At 39.8% G+C, this 15,238-nt stretch overlaps 1 long non-coding RNA gene across 1 annotated transcript; it reads left to right on the forward strand.

The window, feature by feature from the left end:
- Positions 1-438: 438 nt before the first annotated feature.
- LOC102148879 (uncharacterized) lies at positions 439-12,309 on the forward strand. Its single transcript, XR_289561.4, has 3 exons — positions 439-521; positions 1,758-1,839; positions 12,030-12,309. It is a non-coding gene; the product is annotated as an uncharacterized lncRNA (long non-coding RNA).
- Positions 12,310-15,238: the final 2,929 nt, after the last annotated feature.

The raw sequence follows: 15,238 nt of genomic DNA on the forward strand, positions 1-15,238 counted from the left end.
TGAATGACCTTTGGGCTCAGTGTCCTCAATTATTAAGTAATAATAGATTCTTTCTCCTGGAATTTTAATGGCACTTAAACCAAACAAAGCAGGTAAAGCACTTAGCCCACAAGGAGCAAGTGGACAATCAATGTTAGTCATCATAAGACTAAAAATTAACTTAAGCATCAAGGTATGCAAACTATGGAATATAGGCAGTAGGCACCCACTCACTTAAGAACTATTGATATTGCACTTACTATGTGCCAGGCACAGATCAACACACTTCATTTTTTTAAAATCCTTTTATTAGTTCTCCCAGCAACTTCAGGAGACAGGTACTATTACTTTGCCCTACTTTAAATATGAGGAAGCAGAGGCACACAATTACCAAGCTGCACATCCGAGATTCAATCTCAGGTTCCCTTGACGATGCTCTTCCAGTGCTGTCCAATGGAACTTTCCGCAATAATGGAACTCCTCTGTCTGTGCTGTTGACACTAGCTACTGGGCACGCAGGGCAACTGAGTCCTTGAAATGTGGTGAGTGTGCTGGAGGAACAGATTTTTTATATTGTCTGGTTTTCATTAATTTAAATTAAATTTAATAGCCACATATGTCCAGTGGTTACCATATTGGGCGGACATACAGCCCAGACCACCATGTTGCATTACTTTACTAAAGGGCTAGTTCCACTAAAGAGAGAAACTAGTAGGGACCCTTATCCACACTGTTCTTACTCCTCTGGCTACAGTTCCTTCACTCAGGATTTTTATCAGTATTTTCTTTTATTTTTTACATGGCCTTTTCTGATGCACTAATTATCTTCAGTAAATAGAGACTGCTCCAAATGCTCCATTAATAATGGTTCATTGTTTAACTTTTTACCACTTTTGCCAGGAAGGATTTCTCATTGTGACTGATGCCAGATACTATTCTTTAGCCATAGGTCACATGTGGACAGTTTTCTGCACATGCCCGTCCCATGCTTCTCTAGAGAGGGCAGGAGCTCTAGTTTGCTTTCTTGCAGAATGAGCAGCTTTCTGACTGGTGTCGAAACTGAAAATGAAGCCCTGTTGGACAGAATAGAAAGCCATGAAACTAGGCTTTCCCTTGAGGCACCAAATTATGCTTTTACTTTTGCTTCTATTTCATAAAATTAGCTTCTTGGAGCAGGCCTGTCTGATTGCAAATGGCCAGTCCTCCCCTTCTCAACCTATGTGCCCTTACTCCCACTGCCGTAATTTGGCAGTTGTGACCTGTCCGAGCTCAAAGAGATTCAGGAAAAAACTTTTTTAAATATCACATCTTTCTCCTGAGTTAAATCCGTATTGCAGTAGGAAAAAACAATTTCATTTGAATGATAATATATGCAACTTGTTGCCCATTCTCATTTTGACTTCATGATTTTATTCAATTATCTGTGCTATGAGGCTCCATCCAAATGAGCACTGCCCATTTGTAAGCAGGACAGAGTCTGACGGTCACTTTTACCCAAGTCCCCAGCACAGCATCACATGTCATCAGCATTTTCAAAACTGCATTTCCAAAATCACCACTGGCATAATTTTGCTTAGAAGCCACATGACAGGAACCCCACAGAGAAACTTGAAATCCTAAGCAAACTTTCAAAATATGGCATAACGATTATCCAATGATTTCTAAAAGGAAAGGCAGCGGCATCTCCAGGTAGTTCAGCCTGCCTTGCTGTTCTTGGAGTTGATTGAGTAGTTCAAATGCGAATCTCCTGCTAAGTCATTTCCTCTCTTTGTTTGCAGACTGGATTTCCAAGCAGAATGTTCATATCTTTTTCTGTATGTAGACTGACTCAGCCTTGCCACAATTTTGTGGGCGAAGTGGGTACGTACGTTATGTGCTTATCTTACTCATTTTCTAATGATATTAGAATGATGATCTTGAGAGATTTTAATTTCTCTTGTTTTCATTGGATTCCCTCTTCTCTCCCACCTTCATTCCTATTGATGTGTTCATAGGTTATCATTTGGGTGAATTTTGACGCACAATGAGTCAAAAATATCAACACATAGTTTTGATACGCAATTTTTTTTTTCACTAATATAATAGAGGGCAGTTGCCTTGGCACTTACCAGAAAGAAAAAATAAATAAATAAAAAAGAAACAAAACATGAACTTCAGGGTGTTGCTCTCAAGAGACCTGAGAATCCCATCATGATATGTGTAATATTTTTCATCTAGGTGCCATAAACCTCCTCTCATGCCACACAAATGCCTTGCTCCTCTGTCTGAGGTTAGCAGAAGATTTCAGTCAAAACTTGTGTTCAGGGGCTGGCCTGAGGCTGAGTGGTTAAGTTCACATGCTCTCCTTTGGCGGCCCAGGGTTTCGCCGGTTCAGATCCGGGGTACAGACCTAGCACCACTCATTAGGCCATATGGAGGTGGTGTCCCACATAGCAGAACTAGAAGGACCTACACCAAGAATATACAACTATGTACTACGGGACCTTGGAGAGAAGAAGAAGAAAAAAGCTTGACAACAGATGTTAGCTCAGGGCCAATCTTAAAAAATTAATTAATTAATTAATTAAAAACTCACATTCACAGCTCATAAATTTTGAAAGCTGACAAGCCTCCTTGCTGGGTGGGTTTGTATGGTTAGGTAGCTGTGAACCTTAAAACCAATTGTAGAATTCCCTTGTCTGGGAAGCCAAGCTAGATGAACACATCAATTGTGAGTCCAGAATTATAAAAACAAAAGACATCAGTTTTACCCCCCACCACCATCAAGTCTTTCATTTTGAAGCATTTTAATATAAGCATTATGGTTTAAAATTGCTGCGAGTAGAAAAAAAGATCTCTGTGTTCTTGCTTTTAATTTGCTTTGCATCAATAACATTCATATCAATTAGAAAGCAACTTCTTGGGTAGGAGAGAAATAGAATTCATAGACATAGAAATGAAAAGATCAAAAACCATAGGTGTTTATTATTGATCTCTACAAGGCAAAAAGTAGCCGCAAACTTTGGGTGCTATTTCGTGCCATATTTTATTTATTTTTACATTCCTGAAACCTGGAACATGAGTTTATTCAAAAGGCAGGCAATGCACTAGACAGTGGAATACAAGAAGAATAAGACACAATCTTTACTTCAAAGAAGTTCACAGTCTACTTAGGGAGTATGAACATAAGTATTTTAAAAGAAAGTCTTAAGTGCAGTAATAGCTATATGATTCACGAGAACACAGAGGCATCCAACCCATCAGTCTTCCTGGAGAAGGTGGAATCTGATCTGTGATTTGAAGGAAGAGTAGAAGGCAGCTTTGTGAAAAGGAGGTAGAAGGAGAGCAAAGGGACAGGAAGGAGGAGCATGGTGCACATGGAGAATTAAAGTGTTTCCACATTGCTAGAGAGGAAACTATGAAGGAGAGATTCATAAGAGATAAGCCTAGACAGGTCAGAAGGGAACAGATCTTGAGGGCCCTATTTACAGCAGGTGTAATTTAGGATTTTAAGCAGAGGAAAGGAAATGTACAATTTGTTTTGTTAATTTTATTTTTTGTCAAATTTTTTTTCTGCATCAAGATGATCATGTGGGTTTTGTAACGTTAATGTAGTATATCACATTTACTGATTTGCATGTGTTGAACCATCCTTGCATTCCAGGGATAAATCCCACATAGTCATTGTGTATGGTCTTTTTAAGTGGATAGTTGAATTCAGTTTGCTAGTATTTTGTTGAAGATTTTTACACCTATGTTCATCAGGGAAGTTGGCCTATAATTTTCTTTTCTTGTAGTGTCTTTTTCTGGCTTTGGTATCAGGGAAATGCTGGCGTCAAAAAATGAGTTTGGGGGCTGGCCCAGTGGTGCGGTGGTTAGGTTCTCATGTTCCACTTCAGCTGCCCAGGGTTCGCTGGTTCGGATCCCGGGTACAGACATGGCACCACTTGGCAAGCCATGCTGTGGTAGGCGTCCCACATATAAAGTAGAGGAAAATGGGCACAGATGTTAGCTCAGGGCTAATCTTCCTCAAAGAAAAACAAGGAGTTTGGAAGTAAGCCCTCCTCTTCATTTTCTGAAAGAGTTTGAGAAGAATTACTGATAATTCTTCTTTAAATATTTGATAGAATTCACCAGTGAAGCCATCTACTCCTGAGCTTTCCTTTGTAGGGAGGTATTTGATTACTGGTTCAACCTCCTTACTAGTTATAGGTCTGTACAGATTTTCTATCTTCACGATTTTAGTGGTTTATCTGTTAGTTCATCCTGCATGACAAACTACTCCAAAACATAGAGGTTTAAAAGAATGACTATTTAGCCAGCACAGCTGATTCTACTTGGCTCTCACATATCTCTGGGGTCAGCTGGCAAGTTGGCTGGCAGCTAGATGATCCAGGAGGGCCTCACTCACACGATGGTTGGAAGCTGGCTGCCACAGTTCCTTGTTTCTACTCCATGTGGCCTCACATCCACCAGCAGGCTAGATTGGGCTCTTTCACACAGTGGTCTCAGGGTTTCCAGGGCAGCAAGAGCAAAAGCTACCAGGCCATTTGAGGCTGGAGCTCACAGTGTGAACAACGACATGACTATTTCTAAATTTTTCAGGTATCCAGAAAGGAAGCAATTTATGAAATGATTCACTGAGTTTGAGAAAGGGTGGAATCAACAGGTAGACCCTGGAAACAATTAAAATGGGGCTATGGTGGGATGAAGAGCTGCCACCATCCAATGGAAACATTTTCACTCTAAATGTAATTCATGTATCTCTCATCCCTGCTTTTGCAGAAATATGGCTACCTGCAAAGTCTCCTCTCATCACTGCCACCACCAACTACTTCTGGGAGTCCTTTCTAGGTGTCCCATGTGGGCTCAAAAACAAACCAAGTCAGCTAGGACTTACTTGGTGTTCATCAAACATTTCTTTTTTACCTGCCCCAGCTGCCTTCTGATTTAAGTAATATGCCATTCTTTAGCACCCCCACCTTTTGTTCTTGGAAACTCCATTTTCAATTAACATTTCAGCTTCTACTTGACACCTCTGTCAGTTCTGCTGGAAATTATAGCTGCTACCAAGAACAACTACAGTGCCAAATATATATGGTGTTCTGATGCAGAGCAGAGGAAAATGTAGCTCCATTTCTTTGATACTCTCAGGTGGATACTAAAGGATTTATACTGTCCCTCCAAATGTTATACATTTTAGTGAAAATAGTTTTAACAGAATGTACTATTGAGAAGAAAAACTTATTTGTTATTGTTTTTCTTTGGCTTTCTTTTTGGTTTTGGTTTTGTTTTGTTTTTTTGCTTTTAGCATTTTTGTTTTGTTTTTGATGATGTAGACTTATGAAGGAATAAAAATCTCCTCCTTCCCCCACTTTCACTCCGGATAGAAGATGCTAGCATTTGTATCTTTAAAGGTCTAACCTTTCCTTCTAGCATCACTCCAGAGGAGAGTGCACAGCTTTTTTATTTCGGAGCCACAAAGACAGAGTAAGCCAGGAAGAGGGATGGAAGGTGATGTTTTCAGCTGAATTGAGTGCCCCAATCCCCAGGGTGGCTTCTCTGAGTTAGAAAGAAGTCAGTGATGACAGTCTTCTCAAGGAATGGGAATTATGTCTCCCCTTAGCAACCTTACTCAAGGGCAGTAGGACCTCTGAGAAAGGGCTAGATAAAGGTGTGAGAACTGACCACTTAGAAGTCTTCCTACACAGAGCACAGAGACACCCACTTCCTGATGGAGGAGATGACCTTAAATAATGACCATCTCAGAATATACAATGATGGACCAAAGGCCAGAGGATCTTTGTCTCAATCTTCTAGATGGGGAAAGTCTGTTGGGTGCTCTAAAGACCCTAGGGTGGCATGGACAACCACCAAAACATGATCAAGTTTGAAAATCCTACAAACCCTGTTGAAAAGGAACTGAAACTGATTTATCTAACTTAGAAAAATAAACATTGTGGTTTTTACACACAAGTGCAGCAAAGAAATATGGATTACACAACTTCAGCTTTTATTACCAAGCCTTTCTCTCCCTAATACCCAGGCAGCTGGACCTGGGCCAGGGATGAATCTAAAAACAAACAAACAGTAAGCCATGTTCAGAGCAACCACTTCTCTCATACAAGCACTGCTTTATTATCAGGCCAAGCTTATCTTCCTGGATCTCTGTCCCTGAGGAAAAATTCTCTCCCAGGAGATTCAACAGTGTCTATTGCAAATAGACCTCTGTTGTATCTGCCACATCAATTAGGCAAATGTGCCCAGATAGTTCTGAATTCCAGAGACGGGTAACATGGGACTCAAGACCATATGTTGGGGGTCATAGGAAATATCATGCTCAAAAAGTCATGTCCTCTGACTTGTTAGTAAGTAGATCATCTTCAGAAGTTGTATTAGGATGCACTAAATGCTATAACAACCCCAAAATCTCGTTGGACAAATGCATTAAGAGTTTGTTGCTTCCTCACATCACAATCAAATGAGATCAGCAAGGAGCTATGCTCCACGGAGTCATTCAGGGATGCATTTTCCTGCCGTCTTATGGTAGTGCCACTTTCCAAGGATTCATCCTTCTCTGCATTAAGCCAGTGATGAGATGAGAGCCAATGATGGGGCAAGAGCATAGAGGACTGCATTTGATAAGACTCCATGAGTCAAGCCTTGAAGTTGTATGTAGCACTAACATCCAAATTCCATTGCTGCAAATTCAACACACCCTTTTTGCTCACTGCCAAGAAAGCTGGGAATTGCATGCCCAGGAATCAGTGGAAATTCATTTTGTAAACATCTAGCCAGTCTCAAGTCTCAGCCACAGGAATCAGCTCTTTCTCTCTGCTTATGTTTCTCCCTTCTCCTGAATTGGATGAGTTAATGACAAAAGATATCACAGAAGAAAGTATTAAATTATGACTACATTCCAACGACCTGAACAACTTATAGAATCTTAGTTCTCTTTGTGAAAGTTAAATCCTAGAAACAGGTAGATCAACTCCTTATTTTAATAATTATTTCTCAGTGAATCTATAATTTGTTCTGGTGCTTATGATGAGCAGGCAACGTAAAACACTGGAAATCTAATTTTTTACTTCCTTAGAAAGGTACAAACATTGCCTCGCTCCACAATTTTACTAATGTGGTGAGAGATTGGCATTTGAGCTCCAAAGCCTCTCCAGACTGAGGTCACAGCTATGGGCCCCGGAGACTTGGCCTCAGGGAGCCAAACCACAAATCTGAAGGCCTTTTGGTGAATTAAAGGAATGAAACTGAATGTGCATACCCTTGGGTGGGAGTGCCCTCATCAAGGATGCTACAGAGCCTTCTCCTCCTAGTCTGGAAGCCTGAGGAGTGAGTCTACAAGACCAGGCGGGTAATCTACTTGTTCTCCCCTTGGGAGTGCTGGAGATAGGGCAAACTTTCCAGCCAGATTCCTTTTCTAATATTCCATGCTGCACTGACCTTCTACTGACTACGTGCACTCACAAGTCTACATTGGGAAATTAGTTTAGGGAGGGTCTCAGATAAGACTTCTCTTGATATTCTATGAATCCAGCTTATCTTCAGTCAGTCTCTGATTTCTTTTCTCTTCTTAAAGATTGGCACCTGAGCTAACATCTGTTGCCAATCTTCTTTTTTCTTCTTCTTCTCCCCCAAAACCCCCAGTACACAGTTGTATATTGTAGTTGTGAGTGCCTCTGGTTGTAGTATGTGGGATGCCGCCTCAGCATGGCTTGATGAACGGTGCCATGTCTGAACCCAGGATCCGAACCAGTGAAACCCTGGGCTGCTGAAGCGGAGCGAGTGAACTTAACCACTAGGCCATGGCGCTGGTCCCAGTCTCTGATTTCTAGTGAATGCCTTCTTCTCTAAATATATTTGAATTCTTTCATTGATCTCACTGTCAATTTTTGTCCAAGATCCTCTTCAGTTAAAGGCTGCCTAACACAAGCTAAGAATAACTAAAAAGTTTCAGAGACAGTTAAAAATGTTTAGGGATTCAGAAAAAATGACACAAATTTCAAAGAAGAAAGGGTCAAAAAGTGTTTTGAATGGTGTGACCCCTTGAATTTCTGCATAAAGTCACCTGGGCTACTTTTTCACAATGCAAATTCCTGGTTCCCACCATAGACCCACAAATTCAGACTTTCTGAAAGATAGAGCTGAGATTCAGAAGTTTTAAACAAATTTCCCAGGTGATTCTAATTCACAGTAAAGTTGAGAATCACTAAACTAAAGGATGATTGGGTCTCTTGATAAAATACCTTTATCTCAAGAAAGAACCTTCAGCATGTACTTATGGAAGTTTGCTGTCTGTCTGTATCATTATAATATGGGTAACCTAAGGATGACTACGAAGAGAAAGTGTTAAGTGTTCCCCGACTCCACATCTTGCCCCACGGAAAGCCTGATGTCCTGATAGATACCCCATAAACAGTAAGCTGGTTGATGCGTTCAAGCATATCCTGAAGGACACCATGCCCTATCCCTTTCTTCATAGATAACTAGGGAGAGAGAGAGGAAGATATGAGGAGGCAGTTGCCTCTTTCTTAACTCCTCCTTGGGTTTGGGGGGAAATCAGAGAGGAAGGGGAACATTGAACTTGTCCTTCCTCCTCCAAATCTTGACCCAACAGACTCTCCCATAAGGTTGTGAGGGTGTTCCAGTTATCTATTCCTGTGGAACAATCGACCCCAAAACTTAGTGGCTTAACATAACCATGTTATCTCCATAGTTCTATCAGTTGAGTGAGTTCAGGTGGATGGTCAGTCTTGGTATTTCTCATGTAGTACCAGTCAAGTAGCAGCTGGATCTGGAGATCTCTGAAGGTTCATGGGCCAAGTGTAGAAAATGACTCCCTCATATGGTTAAGAATTGACGCTGAGTGTCAGCTTGGGGCACATCCAGGGCTATCAACGAGAGCACCTGCATGTAGCCTCTCCATGTGACTTGGGCTTCTCACAGAATTGGTTAGGGTGTGGGAAGTCTGAGAAGGACTGGTCCAAGAGCAAGCATTCCCGGCAGGAGCTGCAAGACTTCTCATAAACTAGCCTCAGAAGTCATAGAACACTCCTTCTAATTCATTCTTTTGGTCAAGTAAGTCACTTAGGCCAGCCTAGATCCAAGAAAAAGGGAAATAGGCTTCTCTTCTTGATGAGGGTAAGGTCATATTGAAGAAAAACACGAGGGTGCGAGATACTATAACAGCCATCTTTGGAAAGTACAATCTTCCATAGAGGGTGTCTCTGAAATATGGTGCAGATCTTGTTTTTATTTTCCCACCAAGGGTATTGGAAGGGAATTAAAAAGGTACTTAAGATTCTGGGGATGGGCTAAGGTAGGCCCAGAAGATGGTACAGAAGGTAGCATTGGGGTGACTCTGAGAGCTCAGCCACAAACCCCACCCAACTCCAGCTCCCTGTGGTTCACCATGCCTTGGCATTACAGCAGAGGGAACAGAGGCTAGCACTGTTCATTGCCTATAAAAACATCTCAGGGGTGAGAGTTGGGGGCTATAGAAGCCCACACTGCACAGCTCCCACGTGGAGTGAATAGATACCACAACCACATGCTCACATACACCGTGCTGATGGCAAAGACCCATACAAAAGGCTCTCCATCAATTCTTTCCACTCAGGCATGGGATGCCCTGGGCATTTCCCAGAACATACACAGACATGCAGGGCAAGAACAAGAGAGTGATTGAGAAGAAAGACAGGCCTTCCCTTCTTCTCTATCAGGTTCCTTGAAGCTACACAGAAGACAGTAACAGAGTACAGTGATTCTGGAATATGCATGAATATTTACTCCACAAGAGACTGAGAGCTTAATAATGAAATTAGAATGCAAATCACTATTCAAGGCTGAATTTATCAGCAGGGATGAAGACGCCTTAATGGTGTTTTATACTTCCTCTTCTCTGTATCTCCTCCACACCTACCCATTAAAGGCAGGGGCAAGGGGTTGGGAACTTGAAAGATTATGATAGCAGCGTAAAAAATAATCCATTTCATCTTTTGACACTACCAAAATGCTCAAGCAAACTTTCCATATGTAAAGACTTTTTTGAAATAAAGCATTTGACTCACTTTCCAATAAGAAGATCCTGAAAGTTAGACCTAATTGTGTCAGAGGTGGTTCTGTGGCAAAAAGCATGAAAAATGTGGAGTGTTTTGGTTCCATAGAGATAGCTATTTCATTGCAGGAATAGAGCTATGTGGTCATTTATAAATGTCTGTCCCTGCCATTAGTTTGTAAGCTCCCTGAGGGCGGGGCCCACCATTGATTGTATCTCTAGCATCTGACATGGTACATTGCACAGAGAAGGTATTCAGTACTTGTTGAATGAATGATTGAGTTGAGTTGATGAGTCTAAGAAGCACAGAACTTTAGAGGGAGAAGTGACTTTCGAGATCATTCAGTTCAACCTTGATCTTACAAATTATTATAGGCATGGAGGAAACAGAAGGTTGAGGAGAGGAGGGCAGGGACAATAAGTAGAAGAGGACCTTAGGGAATGAATTCATTTGAGGTGTGAGAGAGCAAATAAGAGCCAGTGAAGGGTATAAAGAGGGGTGCAGAGTAGTAGGAGGGAAATCAGAAGAGAGTATTATGTCAGAAGTGATTCGCTGAGAGAAGAAGGAAGTTAAAAGTGTCAAAAATACTGTCAAGAAGAGGGTAGACCATAGTTCAAGTTGTGTAATTATTATTTCTACAGATTGAGTAAATTCTATTCAGGAGTATAGTTGGGACTACATTCCATTCTGAAAGTAAACATAAATTGTGCCAAAGTGCATAGTTTTCTGCTCCAATAAATGCTTTGCCAACTGTCAAATACCAGTACTTTTAAAATTGAATAAGGATCTACTTCACAGTTAGAGGTATTTCTTTCCCGACCCCTACCTTGATTTCATGCAAATTATGAATAAGGAATATAGCAATTTAATAAATGACTGTACTTTTGAACTTAGCTATAATAGGAATCTACCAGAAGAGTGATTTAGAAGAAAAACTATAAAAAGTATTCTGCTTATGTTGAACTGAATTAAGGCTTTTAGGGAGATAGATGAAAGTGTAGTTTGCTAAAAATAGGGTACTTTGAACAAAATAGAAAGTGTCACACGTCTTATGCATACAATTGATATAAGTAGTGTTATTTAACTTATAACCATTGTCACTTGAATGGATGATCACCTATGAATTTTTAACTGCAAGTTGCAATCTGAGCCAAATCAAAGTGAATACTTATCAAAATAATAGATTTCACTTTTGTCTGCACTGTACAATTACCAAATTGATATAATATCTTACACAGAGCATTATCATGAAGATCAGACCATGCTCTTTCAAACACATCATTTTCTCTGGACGTTTTTTTAACGTCAATCATCCCAAAGGATCTCTGCTAATGTCATTACAGAGAAATAGGAAATGAGGTCTGCCATTTACTAATGTGCCATTATTTTGCAAAAAAGAAAAATCTAATAGGAATTTAAAGAAAAGGAGTAGGTGGGAACGAGGAGAAAAACATGTTAAAATGTGAAAATCAAGTAAGACAACTTGTTCAGATTCCAACAGCCCACAGCATACCACATTATGCCTGTCTCATAAATTTTTCTTTAGCTTGGGGTAGAAAATTAAATTACCACATTTCTGTGATTTAGGATCTTTGAATTTGATTTGAATAACTGTGATTCTGAGGTTGCTTCACTACATTTTTTCCTATTAAGGTAAAGCTTTTTATTATTTCAAGAATTATTCACATGATAGTTTTGGTTCCCTAAGATCTTAAAATGCAAAATATGTTTACTAATTTTATTAAAATGAATGTTAGGTAATTAGCATAGATACTGATGATTACCTACACAACAAGTATTCCTTCTTTCCTATCAGAACCCTGATTTTATTCAGGCAGTCACCCTATCTTCATCACTGGCAAAATCCTGATTAGCTTAAACCAATCGTGGGCATGTCATTGCCCAGGAAAGTGATGTTGGTCCCAGGATGATCCCGCGATCTAAGTTGGCCCAATCAAACTGGAGAGAAAGGCTTAGTCTCTCTCTTTCTCCTGCTAGGCTTGAACAAGAAACACGAAGTCCCAGTTGTCACAGAGAGCCATCTTGCTCCCCTGAGGAGAACTGGTCTTAAGATCAAGAGTGACAGAGCAGAGCTACTGAAAGAACCTGAATTTTCGATACCTCCATTGAACTGCTGTTCATTATCGCTGGAGCCCACTTTACCCTTTGGATTGCCAGAAATGGAAGAAAATAAATGTCCTTTTTGTTTGTCTATTTAAACGGAGCTTTTCTGTAATACACAGCCAAAAGCTCTCAAGTGTAACTTACTTAAACTCTTAAAAATAGCATTGTGTATTTACTTTATTCTTTCCTCACAACTTTGGGTGGCATACTTCTAATACATTTGAGAATACAGAGGCCAACTAAGGACAAATTATGTACCAAATATAATCTAACCATGTTATGACTAGAACTTCCGCAGCCTAACATACCAACAACATATGATAGTCCCTTAAGATAATTCAGACAGATCAAAACAGTAGCTTAAGTATTTAAACCATTCTGTGACCTCTGCCAGGTTACTCATTCTCGCTAGGCCTGAATTTCACATCTGTAAGATAAGGATAATAATATCTACCTGATGGACTTGTGGTGTAAACTGAAGATCTAAACATCTGAAACATAGTAAGCTCTCAATAAGTATCTGCTCTGTGTGAATTTCCCAGCACATCCAGCTCACAGCTTTACATAGTGGCTACTCAGTCAATGTTTCCTGAACAAAATAAAATTGAGTACTATATCCATGCTGTGAAATATGTGCTATTATAGAAGGAATAAGTACAATTAGTAGGACTTTTTTCAACTTTTGATCCTTCTAAGCCTTTCATTGCTTCCAGTTTTGCATTGATATTTTTCCTATCTTACTGCTCACGCCTAAACCAAAATGGAAAATTAGCACATGATTACAGTCTATTTAAATGTATGATAAGTCACATTTATATACCAGTCTGGACTTGATCAGGAAAACAAAGTCAATATCAACATTATGGAGAAAATGGATGGAAATAGAAATTAAGGCTACATAAATATGAGAGGATGCAGCACTGAAGGTTTTAGAAGATGGTGGCCGGACAATCTCTCAACTGGTGAGGGAGAAAAAGCCATTTATGCCTGGGAAGTTCAGGAAACTGCCACAACCATGAAGTGGGACCTTGCAGAGAGGTCTAGAAACCACTTCCTCTGCCACAACCTAGAGAAATCATAATCTGGGGAAGTCCAAGAAAGTGCCAGAACCACTAAGTGGAAGCTTGTGGAAAGGTCTAGAAGCCAGCCGCATCTAACCATCAGGACCTTCCCAGGATAACCGCTTCCATTTCTCTTCCACCCTCCAAATCTCACTCAAGTTCCTCTCATTCACAAATTTTAACCCAGAACCACACAAAGAGGGGGATTCATGGAAATGTGGTTCTCTGCCTTAGAAGGGCCTGTTGGCGATGGTACCAAGCTGAAAACAACCCATCCAGCGCAGTCCTTACAATACCCTTGTTAATTCATTAATTCAGCATCCATCCCATTACTATTACCATCTTTAACTTCCAAATAAAAATGATGACATCATGCTTCCACTAATGTGACTATCCTTCACACAACCAAAGACATGCTAACCATTCAACAAGAGGAGACAGACAGACAGTCCACATCACTGCTAATTCTTTAAAATACAAAGCAAGGTAAGTCCATTGTCCAGAGGAAATATGATACAAGGACTTCAGTGTAAGAAAAACTTAGGTTCAAATCCTAGCTCTCCTATTTGACCAGTGTGTGATCTCCAGCAAATTATATACCTTTCAGAGTCTTAACTTCTCCAGCTGAAAAACAAGAAAACATATTCTGTCTACTGCAAGTATTAGCGACATGAAATGCCTGGCTCATGGTAAGTGCACAGCAAGTATTAGCTTTTATCAAGATTCATTTTAAGTGGCTTGGATCAATTAACATTTTTTGCTGATGACATTTCCTGATGCTCAATAAATTGCTTTCATACCCCAGCATATTTTTGCATATGTTTGCATATTGCATAAACTTTTCATTTGCTGAAATTTTCAAATTTAAATGATCAATGTCTTATTCCTGCTTAGGTAGTCTAAATATAAAGATATAGAGACAGTCAAGAGTTGACAGCAAAATCTCAAAAAAGGAAAGGCTAAAAATCTGAATGATATACAACTTGCAAGATCAGCTCCTGAATAATAGGAAATTAACTGTTTATCCAAAAAGGCATTAGTCCTGTCGTATCTAAATTATGCCAGGGGTGACTTCCGGGAGGAATCAGCTTTCTCTACTACAAAGATCCAATGCATAGGTTTGTAACTCAATGCTCTGACTTCATGTCGGAGGAGAAAAATCTCAACTCAAGTATCCTACCAGAAAACACAAATTTATTGACACTGGCAGGTTACAACACCATGAAAAATTATAACTGGAGAGCAAAGACAAAAAACAAAAAACTCAAGAAGTCAGAATACTTGAGATGTACCTCTTCATAACTTGGATGGCTGTTCTTTTCTTTGGACAAAGCATACTGAAGGTTTTTCAGTGTTTGTACTGCAACTCATCCATACTTATGATATAATATCCAAAAGGCAGCCAGCAAGCCCAAACTTTAAGGCTGCCAACCACAAAAAATTACTTAGCACAACAATGATCTTTCTTAACCATAAATGACATTATCTTAGGCCAAACTTCCTAGATAGGCTTGGATTGTAATAGCTCTTTACCCTGGGGCTACTGACAGTACACCAGTGCACATCGAGAGGGGGAGAAAGGCAAACACAAAATGGAAATAAATTAAATTAACTCTTAAAATATCTCAAATTTTTAATAAATGGGGACATTGACCTTTTGAGTGGTAGCTCTTTGAGTGAAAACAAGCCATTTCCTGCCAAGTATACAAAAATCCTGGAAATTATAGGGTGCTTAAAATTATGTTTATGATTCCACAACTTCTGTGCATGCCAAATGTAGGGTAGTATAGACAAATTTCAAATAATCTCATTCAAGTATTTGGCTCTAAATAACTAAAATAACAACAGGACTTAGGAGAAAAATAATATTAGAGGCATACCATTCAAAACCCAAACACTTTGAAACCAAAGTCTCGTCTACGGTAACCCTTTAATTTTTGGACATTTCTAATGATTGCAAACTTTTCCATCTGTAGAGGAGACATCCCTACATCTACCTCCCATTGTTCCTAATTTTTCCTC

This window comes from Equus caballus, chromosome 26 (assembly GCF_041296265.1).
Source record: "Equus caballus isolate H_3958 breed thoroughbred chromosome 26, TB-T2T, whole genome shotgun sequence".
In the NCBI taxonomy this organism is placed as follows: domain Eukaryota; kingdom Metazoa; phylum Chordata; class Mammalia; order Perissodactyla; family Equidae; genus Equus; species Equus caballus.